This window comes from Entelurus aequoreus, linkage group LG14, assembly GCF_033978785.1.
Source record: "Entelurus aequoreus isolate RoL-2023_Sb linkage group LG14, RoL_Eaeq_v1.1, whole genome shotgun sequence".
In the NCBI taxonomy this organism is placed as follows: domain Eukaryota; kingdom Metazoa; phylum Chordata; class Actinopteri; order Syngnathiformes; family Syngnathidae; genus Entelurus; species Entelurus aequoreus.
This window is the reverse complement of record NC_084744.1, coordinates 2,258,348-2,272,766: the sequence shown is the minus strand read 5'-3', so window position 1 is coordinate 2,272,766 and position 14,419 is coordinate 2,258,348.

The following is a 14,419-nucleotide window of genomic DNA, read 5'->3' as shown; positions in this document are numbered from 1 at the left end:
TGATGATCAGGGACTAGGAGTGACCAACAGGGACTTGGAGTGATGATCAGGGACTAAGAGTTATAATCAGGGACTAGGAGTGATGAGCAGGGACTAGGCGTGATGAGCAGGGACTAGGAGTGACGAGCTGAGACTACGAGTGATGATCAGGGACTAGGAGTGATTATCAGGGACTAGGAGTGATGAGCAGGGACTAGGAGTGATGATCAGGGACTAGGCGTGATGAGCAGGGACTAGGAGTGACGAGCAGGGACTAGGAGTGACGAGCAGGGACTAGGAGTGATGATCAGGGACTAGGAGTGATGAGCAGGGACTAGGCGTGATGAGCAGGGACTAGGAGTGACGAGCTGAGACTACGAGTGATGATCAGGGACTAGGAGTGATTATCAGGGACTAGGAGTGACGAGCAGGGACTAGGAGTGATGATCAGGGACTAGGAGTGACGAGCAGGGACTAGGAGTGACGAGCTGAGACTACGAGTGATGATCAGGGACTAGGAGTGATTATCAGGGACTAGGAGTGACGAGCAGGGACTAGGAGTGATGATCAGGGACTAGGAGTGACGAGCAAGGACTAGGAGTGATGATCAGGGACTAGGAGTGATGATCAGGGACTAGGAGTGATAATCAGGGACTAGGAGTGACGAGCAGGAACTAGGAGTGATGATCAGGGACTAGGAGTGACGAGCAGGGACTAGGAGTGATGAGCAGGGACTAGGAGTGATGATCAGGGATTAGGAGTGACGAGCAGGAGGAGTGATAATCAGGGACTAGGAGTGATGATCAGGGACTAGGCGTGATGAGCAGGGACTAGGAGTGATGATCAGGGACTAGGAGTGACGAGCAGGGACTAGGAGTGATGAGCAGGGACTAGGAGTGATGATCAGGGACTAGGAGTGATGATCAGGGACTAGGAGTGATAATCAGGGACTAGGAGTGACGAGCAGGAACTAGGAGTGATGATCAGGGACTAGGAGTGACGAGCAGGGACTAGGGGTGACAAGCAGGGACTAGGAGTGATGATCAGGGACTAGGAGTGACCAGCAGGGACTAGGAGTGATGATCAGGGACTAAGAGTTATGATCAGGGACTAGGAGTGACGAGCAGGGACTAGGCGTGATGAGCAGGGACTAGGAGTGACGAGCAGGGACTAGGAGTGACGAGCACGGACTAGGAGTGATGATCAGGGACCAGGAGTGATGAGCAGGGACTAGGCGTGATGAGCAGGGACTAGGAGTGACGAGCTGAGACTACGAGTGATGATCAGGGACTAGGAGTGATGAGCAGGGACTAGGAGTGATGAGCAGGGACTAGGAGTGATGATCAGGGACTAGGAGTGATGATCAGGGACTAGGAGTGATAATCAGGGACTAGGAGTGACGAGCAGGAACTAGGAGTGATGATCAGGGACTAGGAGTGACGAGCAGGGACTAGGGGTGACAAGCAGGGACTAGGAGTGATGATCAGGGACTAGGAGTGACCAGCAGGGACTAGGAGTGATGATCAGGGACTAAGAGTTATGATCAGGGACTAGGAGTGACGAGCAGGGACTAGGCGTGATGAGCAGGGACTAGGAGTGACGAGCAGGGACTAGGAGTGACGAGCACGGACTAGGAGTGATGATCAGGGACCAGGAGTGATGAGCAGGGACTAGGCGTGATGAGCAGGGACTAGGAGTGACGAGCTGAGACTACGAGTGATGATCAGGGACTAGGAGTGACGAGCAGGGACTAGGAGTGACGAGCAGGGACTAGGAGTGACGAGCAGGGACTAGGCGTGATGAGCAGGGACTAGGAGTGACGAACAGGGACTAGGAGTGATGAGCAGGGACTAGGAGTGACGAGCAGGGACTAGGCGTGATGAGCAGGGACTAGGAGTGACGAACATGGACTAGGAGTGACAAGCAGGGACTAGGAGTGATGATCAGGGACTAGGAGTGATGAGCAGGGACTAGGAGTGATGAGCAGGGACTAGGAGTGACCAGCAGGGACTAGGCGTGACGAGCAGGGACTAGGAGTGACCAGCAGGGACTAGGAGTGATGATCAGGAACTAGGAGTTATGATCAGGGACTAGGAGTGACGAGCAGGGACTAGGCGTGATGAGCAGGGACTAGGAGTGACGAACAGGGACTAGGAGTGACGAGCAGGGACTAGGAGTTATGATCAGGGACTAGGAGTGACGAGCAGGGACTAGGGGTGACGAGCAGGGACTAGGAGTGATGATCAGGGACTAGGAGTGATGATCAGGGACTAGGAGTGACCAGCAGGGACTAGGAGTGATGATCAGGGACTAAGAGTTATGATCAGGGACTAGGAGTGACGAGCAGGGACTAGGCGTGATGAGCAGGGACTAGGAGTGACGAGCAGGGACTAGGAGTGATGATCAGGGACTAGGAGTGATGAGCAGGGACTAGGCGTGATGAGCAGGGACTAGGAGTGACGAGCTGAGACTACGAGTGATGATCAGGGACTAGGAGTGATGATCAGGGACTAGGAGTGACGAGCAGGGACTAGGAGTGATGATCAGGGACTAAGAGTGACGAGCAAGGACTAGGAGTGATGATCAGGGACTAGGAGTGATGATCAGGGACTAGGAGTGATGATCAGGGACTAGGAGTGACGAGCAGGGACTAGGAGTGATGATCAGGGACTAGGAGTGACGAGCAGGGACTAGGAGTGATGAGCAGGGACTAGGAGTGATGATCAGGGACTAGGAGTGATGATCAGGGACTAGGAGTGACCAACAGGGACTAGGAGTGATGATCAGGGACTAAGAGTTATAATCAGGGACTAGGAGTGACGAGCAGGGACTAGGCGTGATGAGCAGGGACTAGGAGTGACGAGCAGGGACTAGGAGTGACGAGCAGGGACTAGGAGTGATGATCAGGGACTAGGAGTGATGAGCAGGGACTAGGCGTGATGAGCAGGGACTAGGAGTGACGAGCAGGGACTAGGAGTGACGAGCAGGGACTAGGAGTGATGATCAGGGACTAGGAGTGATGAGCAGGGACTAGGCGTGATGAGCAGGGACTAGGAGTGACGAGCTGAGACTACGAGTGATGATCAGGGACTAGGAGTGATTATCAGGGACTAGGAGTGACGAGCAGGGACTAGGAGTGATGATCAGGGACTAGGAGTGACGAGCAGGGACTAGGAGTGACGAGCAGGGACTAGGAGTGACGAGCAGGGACTAGGAGTGACGAGCAGGGACTAGGAGTGATTATCAGGGACTAGGAGTGACGAGCAGGGACTAGGAGTGATGATCAGGGACTAGGAGTGACGAGCAAGGACTAGGAGTGATGATCAGGGACTAGGAGTGACAAGCAGGGACTAGGAGTGATGATCAGGGACTTGGAGTGACGAGCAGGGACTAGGAGTGATGAGCAGGGACTAGGAGTGACCAGCAGGGACTAGGCGTGACGAGCAGGGACTAGGAGTGACCAGTAGGGACTAGGAGTGATGATCAGGAACTAGGAGTTATGATCAGGGACTAGGAGTGACGAGCAGGGACTAGGGGTGACAAGCAGGGACTAGGAGTGATGATCAGGGACTAGGAGTGACGAGCAAGGACTAGGAGTGATGATCAGGGACTAGGAGTGATGATCAGGGACTAGGAGTGACGAGCAAGGACTAGGAGTGATGATCAGGGACTAGGAGTGATGATCAGGGATTAGGAGTGACGAGCAGGAGGAGTGATAATCAGGGACTAGGAGTGATGATCAGGGACTAGGCGTGATGAGCAGGGACTAGGAGTGATGATCAGGGACTAGGAGTGACGAGCAAGGACTAGGAGTGATGATCAGGGACTAGGAGTGATGATCAGGGACTAGGAGTGATAATCAGGGACTAGGAGTGACGAGCAGGAACTAGGAGTGATGATCAGGGACTAGGAGTGACGAGCAGGGACTAGGAGTGATGAGCAGGGACTAGGAGTGATGATCAGGGACTAGGAGTGACGAGCAGGAGGAGTGATAATCAGGGACTAGGAGTGATGATCAGGGACTAGGCGTGATGAGCAGGGACTAGGAGTGATGATCAGGGACTAGGAGTGACGAGCAAGGACTAGGAGTGATGATCAGGGACTAGGAGTGATGATCAGGGACTAGGAGTGATAATCAGGGACTAGGAGTGACGAGCAGGAACTAGGAGTGATGATCAGGGACTAGGAGTGACGAGCAGGGACTAGGCGTGATGAGCAGGGATTAGGAGTGACGAGCAGGGACTAGGAGTGACGAGCAGGGACTAGGAGTGATGATCAGGGACTAGGAGTGATGAGCAGGGACTAGGCGTGATGAGCAGGGACTAGGAGTGACGAGCTGAGACTACGAGTGATGATCAGGGACTAGGAGTGATTATCAGGGACTAGGAGTGACGAGCAGGGACTAGGAGTGATGATCAGGGACTAGGAGTGACGAGCAGGGACTAGGAGTGACGAGCTGAGACTACGAGTGATGATCAGGGACTAGGAGTGATTATCAGGGACTAGGAGTGACGAGCAGGGACTAGGAGTGATGATCAGGGACTAGGAGTGACGAGCAGGGACTAGGAGTGATGATCAGGGACTAGGAGTAATGATCAGGGACTAGGAGTGATGATCAGGGACTAGGAGTGACGAGCAGGGACTAGGAGTGATGATCAGGGACTAGGAGTGACGAGCAGGGACTAGGAGTGATGAGCAGGGACTAGGAGTGATGATCAGGGACTAGGAGTGACGAGCAGGGACTAGGAGTGATGATCAGGGACTAGGAGTGACGAGCAGGGACTAGGAGTGATGAGCAGGGACTAGGAGTGATGATCAGGGACTAGGAGTGACGAGCAGGGACTAGGAGTGATGATCAGGGACTAGGAGTGATGAGCAGGGACTAGGCGTGATGAGCAGGGACTAGGAGTGACGAGCTGAGACTACGAGTGATGATCAGGGACTAGGAGTGATTATCAGGGACTAGGAGTGACGAGCAGGGACTAGGAGTGATGATCAGGGACTAGGAGTGACGAGCAGGGACTAGGAGTGACGAGCTGAGACTACGAGTGATGATCAGGGACTAGGAGTGATTATCAGGGACTAGGAGTGACGAGCAGGGACTAGGAGTGATGATCAGGGACTAGGAGTGACGAGCAGGGACTAGGAGTGATGATCAGGGACTAGGAGTGATGATCAGGGACTAGGAGTGATGATCAGGGACTAGGATTGACGAGCAGGGACTAGGAGTGATGATCAGGGACTAGGAGTGACGAGCAGGGACTAGGAGTGATGATCAGGGACTAGGAGTGACGAGCAGGGACTAGGAGTGATGATCAGGGACTAGGAGTGACGAGCAGGGTCTAGGAGTGATGAGCAGGGACTAGGAGTGATGATCAGGGACTAGGAGTGACGAGCAGGAGGAGTGATAATCAGGGACTAGGAGTGACAAACTGAGACTACGAGTGATGATCAGGGACTAAGAGTGATGATCAGGGACTAGGAACGAGCAGGGACTAGGAGTGATGATCAGGGACCAAGAGTTATGATCAGGGATTAGGAGTGACGATCAGGGACTAGGAGTGATGATCAGGGTCTAGGAGTGACGAGCAGGGACTAGGCGTGATGATCAGGGACTAGGAGTGATGATCAGGGACTAAGAGTGACAGTCAGGACAAGCAGAGACTAGAAAGGGTGGACTGAGACTAAAAGTGATGACATGGGACTAGGAGTGATAATCAGGGACTAGGAGTGATGATCAGGGACTAGGAGTGATGATCAGGGACTAAGAGTGACAGTCAGGACAAGCAGAGACTAGAAAGGGTGGACTGAGACTAAAAGTGATGAGCAGGGACTAGGAGTGATGATCAGGGACTAGGAGTAACAAGCAGAGACTAGAAGGTTTGTGGACTGAGACTAAAAGTGGTGATCAGGGACTAGGAGTGACTAACTAGACGTAACTATTAGTCAACCATCCAGTTTCTACTGCTTGTCCCTCTCGGGGTGGCGGGGGGAACCTGACCCAGCTGCAGTGGGGTGGAAGACGGGGTCCACCCTGGACAAGGAAGACGGGGACCACCCTGGACAAGGAAGACGGGGACCACCCTGGACAAGGAAGACGGGGACCACCCTGGACAAGGAAGACGGGGTCCACCCTGGACAAGGAAGACGGGGTCCACCCTGGACAAGGAAGACGGGGACCACCCTGGACAAGGAAGACGGGGTCCACCCTGGACAAGGAAGACGGGGACCACCCTGGACAAGGAAGACGGGGACCACCCTGGACAAGGAAGACGGGGACCACCCTGGACAAGGAAGACGGGGTCCACCCTGGACAAGGAAGACGGGGTCCACCCTGGACAAGGAAGACGGGGACCACCCTGGACAAGGAAGACGGGGACCACCCTGGACAAGGAAGACGGGGTTCACCCTGGACAAGGAAGACGGGGACCACCCTGGACAAGGAAGACAGGGTTCACCCTGGACAAGGAAGACAGGGACCACCCTGGACAAGGAAGACAGGGTTCACCCTGGACAAGGAAGACGGGGACCACCCTGTACAAGGAAGACAGGGACCACCCTGGACAAGGAAGACGGGGTTCACCCTGGACAAGGAAGACAGGGACGACCCTGGACAAGGAAGACGGGGTTCACCCTGGACAAGGAAGACGGGGACCACCCTGGACAAGGAAGACGAGGACCACCCTGGACAAGGAGGATGGGGTCCACCCTGGACAAGGAAGACGGGGTCCACCCTGGACAAGGAAGACGGGGTCCACCCTGGACAAGGAAGACGGGGACCACCCTGGACAAGGTAGACGGGGTCCACCCTGGACAAGGAAGACGGGGTCCACCCTGGACAAGGAAGACGGGGACCACCCTGGACAAGGTAGACGGGGACCACCCTGGACAAGGAAGACGGGGACCACCCTGGACAAGGAAGACGGGGACCACCCTGGACAAGGAAGACAGGGTCCACCTCATGGCAGGGCCAACACAGACAACATTCAGACCGAGGTACAGGTCTGTGGAGGCGGGGGGGGGGGGGTCCTCTCTATGGTTATCATCACATTTATAATGTGATGATGTTCTTCACAATATGGAGACCTTAGCATGCTAGGCTAATGCTAGCATGAGATAGACCCCCACCACAGACAGGAAGTGAAGGTCTTTGTGCTGGTGGTCTCATTCACACGCTGCCAGGTCACATGTGGTCCTGTCAAGACCACAATGGGAGCGCGGGGACAGGAGGGGGGGCGGGGGGGTCACTTCCTGGCACAACATGGCCGCCGGGCTGTAAGAGACGTCTTGATGAGGGCGTGCACGTGATTTAGTCCTCACCTGCTCATTCATGTAACCCCGCCTCCGAGTCCTGCACAAGCCCCGCCTCCAGCGTTTGTCAGCCCCCCCCGACACACCTGCCTCACCCCTCACAGGACGTCAGCGGCTGCCGTTTGCCGTCATAAAAAGATTAGCGTTGGATCACAGCTGAGGTCCCCCAACCCCCAACCCCCAAACCCCCATCTGTCCTGACCTGGACTTCCTGCTGGGTCACAAAGTCCGCACCCAGTGGGGGACATGGTTGATGTACCTAAGTCCATAATCCATCTGAGCTCCTGGAGGGAGAGCAGCTCACTTTATGATCACCATCATCGTCATCACATTATCATGTTAGCAAGACATCATCATCATCATGTGATCATGTTAGCATGACATCATCATCATGTGATCATGTTAGCATGACATCATCATCACGTGATCATGTTAGCATGACATCATCATCACGTGATCATGTTAGCATGACATCATCATCACATGATCATGTTAGCATGACATCATCATCACATGATCATGTTAGCATGACATCATCATCACATGATCATGTTAGCATGACATCATCATCACGTGATCATGTTAGCATGACAGCATCATCATGTGTTCATGTTAGCATGACATCATCATCACGTGATCATGTTAGCATGACATCGTCATCACATGATCATGTTAGCATGACATCATCATCACGTGATCATGTTAGCATGACATCATCATCATGTGATCATGTTAGCATGACATCATCATCATGTGTTCATGTTAGCATGACATCATCATCACGTGATCATGTTAGCATGACATCATCACCATGTGATCATGTTAGCATGACATCATCATCATGTGATCATGTTAGCATGACATCATCGTCATGTGATCATGACATCATCATCATGTGATCATGTTAGCATGACATCATCATCATGTGATCATGTTAGCATGACATCATCACATGATCATGTTAGCATGACATCATCATCATGTTAACATGTTAGCATGACATCATCATCATGTGATCATGTTAGCATGACATCATCATCATGTGATCATGTCAGCATGACATCATCATGTGATCACGTTAGCATGACATCATCATCACGTGATCATGTTAGCATGCCATCATCGTCATGTGATCATGACATCATCATGTGATCATGTTAGCATGACATCATCATCATGTGATCATGTTAGCATGACATCATCATCATGTGATCATGTTAGCATGACATCATCACGTGATCATGTTAGCATGACATCATCATCATGTGATCATGTTAGCATGGCATCATCAGCATGCGATCATGTTAGCATGACATTATCATCATGTGATCATGTTAGCATGACATTATCATCATGTGATCATGTTAGCATGACATCAGCATCATGTGATCATGTTAGCATGACATCATCATGTGATCATGTTAGCATGACATCATCATCATTGTGATCATGTTAGCATGACATCATCATCATGTTAGCATGACATCATCATCATGTTAGCATGACATCATCATCATGTGGTCATGTTAGCATGACATCATCATCATGTGATCATGTTAGCATGACATCATCATGTGATCATGTTAGCATGACATCATCGTCATGTGATCATGACATCATCATCATGTGATCATGTTAGCATGACATCATCATCATGTGATCATGTTAGCATGACATCATCACGTGATCATGTTAGCATGACATCATCATCATGTGATCATGGCATCATCATCATGCGATCATGTTAGCATGACATTATCATCATGTGATCATGTTAGCATGACATCATCATCATGTGATCATGTTAGCATGACATCATCACGTGATCATGTTAGCATGACATCATCACGTGATCATGTTAGCATGACATCAGCATCATGTTAGCATGACATCGTCATCATGTGATCATGTTAGCATGACATCATCATCATGTGATCATGTTAGCATGACATCATCATCGTGTGATCATGACATCATCATCATGTGATCATGTTAGCATGACATCATCATCATGTGATCATGTTAGCATGACATCATCGTCATGTGATCACGTTAGCATGACATCACAGTCACATGATGATGAACATCATCACATGATCATGAACATCATCACATGATGATGAACATCATCACATGATGATGAACATCATCACATGATCATGAACATCATCACATGATAGTTATGATGGCGGTCATTCACCTCACAATCAAATGATTGATTAACCTAAAAGTTGCTTCCAGTTGACACAGCAGGTGGTGACCCTGCAGTGGTTGCCGTGGGAACATAAGTGTTGTCATGTGGACCTGAGAGACGCTTCAATGGCAGCTTTGTCTCCACGAGTCCACAGGAAGACCATAGTGATGTTTGTCTCCTTGAGTCCACAGGAAGACCATGGTCATGTTTGGCAGTCCCAGGACATCACGCAGCTTCTTTGTCCGCCACTGGGGGGGCGCCTGGCAGGCCTTCAACACTCTTTTAGCCACAAACATCAACACTCTAACATTGGTGCTTCATATACTAACTACTGTTGGTTTCTAAACATCAACACTCTTACATTGGTGCTTCATATACTAACTACTGTTGGTTTTAAACATCAACACTCTTACATTGGTGCTTCATATACTAACTACTGTTGGTTTTAAACATCAACACTCTTACATTGGTGCTTCATATACTAACTACTGTTGGTTTTAAACATCAACACTCTTACATTGGTGCTTCATATACTAACTACTGTTGGTTTTAAACATCAACACTCTTACATTGGTGCTTCATATACTAACTACTGTTGGTTTTGAACATCAACACTCTTATATTGGTGCTTCATATACTAACTACTGTTGGTTTTAAACATCAACACTCTTACATTGGTGCTTCATATACTAACTACTGTTGGTTTTAAACATCAACACTCTTACATTGGTGCTTCATATACTAACTACTGTTGGTTTTAAACATCAACACTCTTACATTGGTGCTTCATATACTAACTACTGTTGGTTTTAAACATCAACACTCTTACATTGGTGCTTCATATACTAACTACTGTTGGTTTTAAACATCAACACTTACATTGGTGCTTCATATACTAACTACTGTTGGTTTTAAACATCAACACTCTTACATTGGTGCTTCATATACTAACTACTGTTGGTTTTAAACATCAACACTCTTAGATTGGTGCTTCATATACTAACTACTGTTGGTTTTAAACATCAACACTCTTATATTGGTGCTTCATATACTAACTACTGTTGGTTTTAAACATCAACACTCTTACATTGGTGCTTCATATACTAACTACTGTTGGTTTTAAACATCAACACTCTTATATTGGTGCTTCATATACTAACTACTGTTGGTTTTAAACATCAACACTCTTACATTGGTGCTTCATATACTAACTACTGTTGGTTTTAAACATCAACACTCTTACATTGGTGCTTCATATACTAACTACTGTTGGTTTTAAACATCAACACTCTTACATTGGTGCTTCATATACTAACTACTGTTGGTTTTAAACATCAACACTCTTACATTGGTGCTTCATATACTAACTACTGTTGGTTTTAAACATCAACACTCTTACATTGGTGCTTCATATACTAACTACTGTTGGTTTTAAACATCAACACTCTTACATTGGTGCTTCATATACTAACTACTGTTGGTTTTAAACATCAACACTCTTACATTGGTGCTTCATATACTAACTACTGTTGGTTTTAAACATCAACACTCTTACATTGGTGCTTCATATACTAACTACTGTTGGTTTTAAACATCAACACTCTTACATTGGTGCTTCATATACTAACTACTGTTGGTTTTAAACATCAACACTCTTACATTGGTGCTTCATATACTAACTACTGTTGGTTTTAAACATCAACACTCTTACATTGGTGCTTCATATACTAACTACTGTTGGTTTTAAACATCAACACTCTAACATTGGTGCTTCATATACTAACTACTGTTGGTTTTAAACATCAACACTCTTACATTGGTGCTTCATATACTAACTACTGTTGGTTTTAAACATCAACACTCTTACATTGGTGCTTCATATACTAACTACTGTTGGTTTTAAACATCAACACTCTTATATTGGTGCTTCATATACTAACTACTGTTGGTTTTAAACATCAACACTCTTACATTGGTGCTTCATATACTAACTACTGTTGGTTTTAAACATCAACACTCTTACATTGGTGCTTCATATACTAACTACTGTTGGTTTTAAACATCAACACTCTTACATTGGTGCTTCATATACTAACTACTGTTGGTTTTAAACATCAACACTCTTACATTGGTGCTTCATATACTAACTACTGTTGGTTTTAAACATCAACACTCTTACATTGGTGCTTCATATACTAACTACTGTTGGTTTTAAACATCAACACTCTTATATTGGTGCTTCATATACTAACTACTGTTGGTTTTAAACATCAACACTCTTATATTGGTGCTTCATATACTAACTACTGTTGGTTTTAAACATCAACACTCTTACATTGGTGCTTCATATACTAACTACTGTTGGTTTTTAAACATCAACACTCTTACATTGGTGCTTCATATACTAACTACTGTTGGTTTTAAACATCAACACTCTTACATTGGTGCTTCATATACTAACTACTGTTGGTTTTAAACATCAACACTCTTACATTGGTGCTTCATATACTAACTACTGTTGGTTTTAAACATCAACACTCTTACATTGGTGCTTCATATACTAACTACTGTTGGTTTCTAAACATCAACACTCTTACATTGGTGCTTCATATACTAACTACTGTTGGTTTTAAACATCAACACTCTTACATTGGTGCTTCATATACTAACTACTGTTGGTTTTAAACATCAACACTCTTACATTGGTGCTTCATATACTAACTACTGTTGGTTTTAAACATCAACACTCTAACATTGGTGCTTCATATACTAACTACTGTTGGTTTTAAACATCAACACTCTTACATTGGTGCTTCATATACTAACTACTGTTGGTTTTAAACATCAACACTCTTACATTGGTGCTTCATATACTAACTACTGTTGGTTTTAAACATCAACACTCTTATATTGGTGCTTCATATACTAACTACTGTTGGTTTTAAACATCAACACTCTTACATTGGTGCTTCATATACTAACTACTGTTGGTTTTAAACATCAACACCTCTTATATTGGTGCTTCATATACTAACTACTGTTGGTTTTAAACATCAACACTCTTATATTGGTGCTTCATATACTAACTACTGTTGGTTTTTAAACATCAACACTCTTACATTGGTGCTTCATATACTAACTACTGTTGGTTTTAAACATCAACACTCTTATATTGGTGCTTCATATACTAACTACTGTTGGTTTAAACATCAACACTCTTACATTGGTGCTTCATATACTAACTACTGTTGGTTTTAAACATCAACACTCTTACATTGGTGCTTCATATACTAACTACTGTTGGTTTTAAACATCAACACTCTTATATTGGTGCTTCATATACTAACTACTGTTGGTTTTAAACATCAACACTCTTAATTGGTGCTTCATATACTAACTACTGTTGGTTTTAAACATCAACACTCTTACATTGGTGCTTCATATACTAACTACTGTTGGTTTTAAACATCAACACTCTTACTATTGGTGCTTCATATACTAACTACTGTTGGTTTTAAACATCAACACTCTTACATTGGTGCTTCATATACTAACTACTGTTGGTTTTAAACATCAACACTCTTACATTGGTGCTTCATATACTAACTACTGTTGGTTTTAAACATCAACACTCTTACATTGGTGCTTCATATACTAACTACTGTTGGTTTAAACATCAACACTCTTACATTGGTGCTTCATATACTAACTACTGTTGGTTTTAAACATCAACACTCTTACATTGGTGCTTCATATACTAACTACTGTTGGTTTTTAAACATCAACACTCTTACATTGGTGCTTCATATACTAACTACTGTTGGTTTTAAACATCAACACTCTTACATTGGTGCTTCATATACTAACTACTGTTGGTTTTAAACATCAACACTCTTACATTGGTGCTTCATATACTAACTACTGTTGGTTTTAAACATCAACACTCTTACATTGGTGCTTCATATACTAACTACTGTTGGTTTTGAACATCAACACTCTTATATTGGTGCTTCATATACTAACTACTGTTGGTTTTAAACATCAACACTCTTACATTGGTGCTTCATATACTAACTACTGTTGGTTTTAAACATCAACACTCTTACATTGGTGCTTCATATACTAACTACTGTTGGTTTTAAACATCAACACTCTTACATTGGTGCTTCATATACTAACTAACTGTTGGTTTTAAACATCAACACTCTTACATTGGTGCTTCATATACTAACTACTGTTGGTTTTAAACATCAACACTCTTACATTGGTGCTTCATATACTAACTACTGTTGGTTTTAAACATCAACACTCTTACATTGGTGCTTCATATACTAACTACTGTTGGTTTTAAACATCAACACTCTTACATTGGTGCTTCATATACTAACTACTGTTGGTTTTAAACATCAACACTCTTACATTGGTGCTTCATATACTAACTACTGTTGGTTTTAAACATCAACACTCTTACATTGGTGCTTCATATACTAACTACTGTTGGTTTTAAACATCAACACTCTTACATTGGTGCTTCATATACTAACTACTGTTGGTTTTAAACATCAACACTCTTACATTGGTGCTTCATATACTAACTACTGTTGGTTTTAAACATCAACACTCTTACATTGGTGCTTCATATACTAACTACTGTTGGTTTTAAACATCAACACTCTTACATTGGTGCTTCATATACTAACTACTGTTGGTTTTAAACATCAACACTCTTACATTGGTGCTTCATATACTAACTACTGTTGGTTTTAAACATCAAACACTCTTACATTGGTGCTTCATATAACTAACTACTGTGGTTTTAAACATCAACACTCTTACATTGGTGCTTCATATACTAACTACTGTTGGTTTTAAACATCAAACACTCTTACATTGGTGCTTCATATACTAACTACTGTTGGTTTTAAAAACATCAAC